Source organism: Salvelinus namaycush, chromosome 41 (genome assembly GCF_016432855.1).
Source record: "Salvelinus namaycush isolate Seneca chromosome 41, SaNama_1.0, whole genome shotgun sequence".
Classification (NCBI taxonomy): domain Eukaryota; kingdom Metazoa; phylum Chordata; class Actinopteri; order Salmoniformes; family Salmonidae; genus Salvelinus; species Salvelinus namaycush.
In genome coordinates, this window is record NC_052347.1 from 1,412,275 (window position 1) to 1,417,289 (window position 5,015).

Genomic DNA, 5,015 nt, shown 5'->3' on the forward strand with positions numbered 1-5,015 from the left:
GAAATAGCTTATTTACATAGGTATGCGGAGCCTTTACTATGAGATATGAAATTGACCTCAGGTGCCTCCTGTTTGCATTGATCATCATTTTTCAACTATTCCACAAATTTCTTGTTGACAAACTATAGTTTTTGCAAGTCGGTTAGGACATCTACTTTGTGCTTGACACAAGTCATTATTCCAAAAATTGTTTACAGACAGATTATTTCACTTATAATTCACTGTATCACTATTCCAGTGGGTCAAAAGTATACCTACACAAAGTTGACTGTGCTTTTAAACAGCTTAGAAAACTCCAGAAAAAGATGTCATGGCTTTAGAAGCTTCTGATAGGCTAATTGACATCATTTGAGTCAATTGGAGGTGTACCTGTGGATGTATTTCAAGGCCTACCTTCAAACTCAGTGCCTCTGCTTGACATCATGGGAAAATCAAAAGAAATCAGCCAAGACCTCAGGAAGAAAATGGTAGACCTCCACAAGTCTGGTTCATCCTTGGGAGCAATTTACAAATGCCTGAAGGTACCACGTTCATCTGTACAAACAATAGTATGCAGGTATAAACACCATGGGACCACGTAGCCGTCACACCGCTCAGGAAGGAGACGTATTCTGTCTCCTAGAAATGAATGCACTTTGGTGCGAAAAGTGCAAATCAATCCCAGAACAACAACAAAGGACCTTGTGAAGATGCTGAAGGAAACAGGTACAAAATTATCTATATCCACAGTAAAAAAGAGTCCTATATCGACATAACCTGAAAGGCTGCTCAGCAAGGAAGAAGCCACTGCTCCAAAACCACCATTAAAAAAAGCCAGACTATGGTTTGCAACTGCACATGGGGACAAAGATCACACTTTTTGGAGAAATGTCCTCTGGTCTGATGAAACAAAAATATAACTTTTTGGCCATAATGACCATCGTTATGTTTGGAGGAAAAAGGGGGAGGCTTGCAAGCCGAAGAACACCATCCCAACCGTGACGCACGGGGGTGGCAGCATCATGTTGTGGGGGAGCTTTGCTGCAGGAGGGACTGTTGCACTTTACAAAATAGATGGCGTCATGAGGCAGGAAAATTATTATGTGTATATATATAAGCAACATCTCAAGACATCAGTCAGGAAGTTAAAGCTTGGTCGCAAATTGGTCTTCCAAATGGACAATGACCCCAAGCATACTTCCAAAGTTGTGAAAAAATTGATTAAGGACAACAAAGTCAAGGTATTGGAGTGGCCATCACAAAGCCCTGACCTCAATCCTATAGAACATTTGTGGGCAGAACTGAAAAAGCGTGTGCAAGCAAGGAGGCCTACAAACCTGACTCAGTTACACCAGCTCTGTCAGGAGGAATGGGCCAAAATTCACCCAACTTATTGTGGGAAGCTTGTGGAAGGCTACCCGAAACGTTTGACGCCTAGTTAAACAATTTAAAGGCAATGCACCAAATACTAAATGAGTGTATGTAAACTTCTGACCCACTGGGAATGTGATGAAAAATAAAATCTGAATAAATCATTCTCTCTACTATTATTCTGACATTTCACATTCTTAAAATAAAGTGGTGATCCTAACTGACCTAAAACAGGGAATTTTTTACTAGGATTAAATGTCAGAAATTGTGAAAAACTGAGTTTAAATATATTTGGCTAAGGTGTATGTAAACTTCCGACTTCAACAGTATAAATATTTACTCAGGACTCCGACATTGCTTATCCTAATATTTCAATATTTCTTAGTTCCATTCCATTAACTTTTTAGATGTGTGTGTATTGTTGGGAATTGTTAGATGTTACTGCACCGGTGGAGCTAGGAACACAAGCATTTATCTACACCCACAATAACATCTGCTTAATATGTGTATGCGACCAATAAAATGTGATTTGATTTGACACTGTAGTATCCCTCGATTGTGTAGTGCTTACTATATAATTGTGTAGAATACATAAGGGATAATCAACGAGGGGATATGCATTCTCTGGAAAATAATGAATGACATGAAGTTGCATTATTTTCCAGAGAAAGCATAAATCCCTGAGTTGTTTAAACCATGGCTACGTATATTTTTTACATCTTTGCCTCTATGCAGTTAGAAATGTGTTCAACATCCACTGAAGTATCTAGCAATTTTATTACTTAGCTACAGTTGTTGCTTGGTAACCAAACAAACAGACTTTCTAGTTTAGCTAACCAAACGATCAGTCCTATTTTGCTATCATGATCAAATACGACATTGCCAATAAGGCTTTCAAAAACAGCTCAATAGAACATGTAAGAACAAACTATAGCCATTGAATTCTACCGTGCGTTATAGGTAAATAATGACCTTAAAGCCAATCAGAAACGAGTATTCAACAATGCCATTGTATAATGTAGAATACTATACTACAAACTGTATTGACATGCTAATATATTAATTTGCATATGCCCTGCCTATTTCTTCAAAAATATTAGTGTGTGCCACCCATGAGTGAGAAGCCTACTGTCACGTTCCTGACCTGTTTTCCTTGTTTTTGTATGTGTTTAGTTGGTCAGGGCGTGAGTTGGGGTGGGCATTCTATGTTATGTGTTTCTATGTTTAGGTTATTTGTCTATTGGCCTGATATGGTTCTCAATCAGGGACAGGTGTTTTACGTTTCCTCTGATTGAGAACCATATTAAGGTAGGCTGTTCTCACTGTTTGTTTGTGGGTGATTGTTCCTGTGTCTGTGTCTGTCGCACCACACGGGACTGTTTCGTTTTCGTTCGTTTGGTTAGTCTGTTCCTGTTCGTGCGTTCTTCGTGTTTTATTGTAAGTTCTCATGTTCAGGTCTGTCTACGTCGGTTTGTTGTTTTGTAATCTATTCTAGTGTTCTTCGTGTTTTCGTCTTGTCTTTAATAAATTCATTATGTCTGCATACAACGCTGCGTTTTGGTCAGATCCCTACTCCTTCTCCTCGACCGAGGAGGAGGAGGATTATGAAAGCCGTTACACCTACATGACAAGTATAGACCATACTGTGTTCCCCACAGAATCTATTAAATAAGTTCTGAACTTAGCTGCTCAGAACCTAGTCCTACCTAATTACAGGTTATGGACAATTAGCTCTTTTAGTATTTGTCCAGGAGGTTTTCTCAAGGAGAAAGCCAAAACAAAAATAAATGCAAATCTATAGCCAAAGGCAGAACCACAAATCTTGGTTTGCTTAAAGTAGTCTACAGTATGTAGCCGTACATCAACAGCAGTATATCACACTGCATACCACTGAAGCACCAGGGTTGGTCCCTGGATGGGAAGCTAAGCAGGGTTGGTCCCTGGATGGGAGACCAGATGCTGCTGGAAGTGGTGTTGGAGGGGCAGTAGGAGGCACCCGTTTCTCTGTTCTATAAAATCTCCACCAGGGCAGTGATTGGGGACATTTCCCTGTGTAGGGTGCCGTCTTTTGGATGGGACATTAACTTCTAGTTCCTCCCAAACCCGGATCCGGGAGCACCCCCACCAGTAAAAAAGCTGATTAGCATAGCCTAGCATAGCGTCACAAGTAAATACTAGCATCTAAATATCATTAAATCACAAGTCCAAGACACCAGATGAAAGATACACTTCTTGTGAATCAAGCCAACATGTCCGATTTTTAAAATGTTTTACAGGGAAGACACAATATGTAAATCTATTAGCTAACCACGTTAGCAAAAGACACCATTTTTCTTACTCCATCATTTTTTCACTCCATCACTAGCTATCACAAATTCGACCAAATAAAGATATAAATAGCCACTAACCAAGAAACAACTTTATCAGATTACAGTCTGATAACATATTTATGGTATAGCATATGTTTTGTTAGAAAAATGTGCATATTTCAGGTATAAATCATAGTTTACCATTGCAGCCACCATCAAAAATCTCACAAAAGCGACTAGAATAAATACAGAGAGCAACGTGTATTACCTAATTACTCATCATAAAACATTTCTTAAAAATACACAGCGTACAGTAATTGAAAGACACAGATCTTGTAAATCCAGACAATATTTCAGATTTTCTAAGTGTTTTACAGCGAAAACACAATATATCGTTATATTAGCATACCACATGTGCAAACATTACCCCAGCATTGATTCAAGGCAAAAAGAGCGATAACGTTATCACCACCAAAATATATTAATTTTTTCACTAACCTTCTCAGAATTCTTCAGATGACACTCCTGTAACTTCATATTACAACATACATATAGAGTTTGTTCGAAAATGTGCATATTTAGCCACAAAAATCGTGGTTATACAATGAGAAAAGTAGCCAAGCTGGTCAGAAAATGTCGGGCGCCATCTTGGAAAGACACCTAGTCTAATCAATAAATAATCATAAACTTGACTAAAAAATACAGGGTGGACAGCAATTGAAAGACAAATTAGTTCTTAATGCAATCGCTGAATTACATTTTTTAAATTAACCTTACTGCGCAATACAAGGTGCGCTAAAGCGAAGCTACCCAAAAATTAATGGCCGCTTATGCATTTAACATTTTAACAGAACAATGATTTATCAGCATAAATAGTTCTTACTTTTAGATGAACTCGCATCAGAATCTTGGGAAAGGTGTCCGTTGTCCAGAACAATCGTCTTTTGGTCGAAAGATGTCCTCTTGTCCTGTCGAAATGGCCACTAACGTTCGGCATGTACCGGAAAAGTGTCCAACTCTTGAAAGTGCGTCACAAAGAAATGCCAGAAAATCGCAATAAACTGCTATAAGTCGGTTTAAATTAACTACCTTATGATGTCTTTAACACCTATAACGAATAAAAACATGACCGGGGATATAGAACTTGCTAAACCAAAGCTTGGAAGGAGGCCAGTCCGACGTCTATTCTGCGTCAAGCGCACAGCTGAAAAGAAAGGTACTTCCGCACCATGGTCTTATATAAAGTCCCAGATTGCGCAATCGACTCCATTCAAATTGTCACCACTTACTGACATCTAGAGGAAGGCGTAGGCAGTGTTTGTAGCCCCACAGCGTTCACAGGGACTTATAAACTGA

At 38.9% G+C, this 5,015-nt stretch overlaps 1 non-coding gene across 1 annotated transcript; it reads left to right on the forward strand.

Moving 5' to 3' along the window:
• Positions 1-3,072: 3,072 nt before the first annotated feature.
• Positions 3,073-3,127, forward strand: LOC120034629. The gene has a single exon (XR_005474069.1). It is a non-coding gene; the product is annotated as a U7 small nuclear RNA (small nuclear RNA).
• Positions 3,128-5,015: the final 1,888 nt, after the last annotated feature.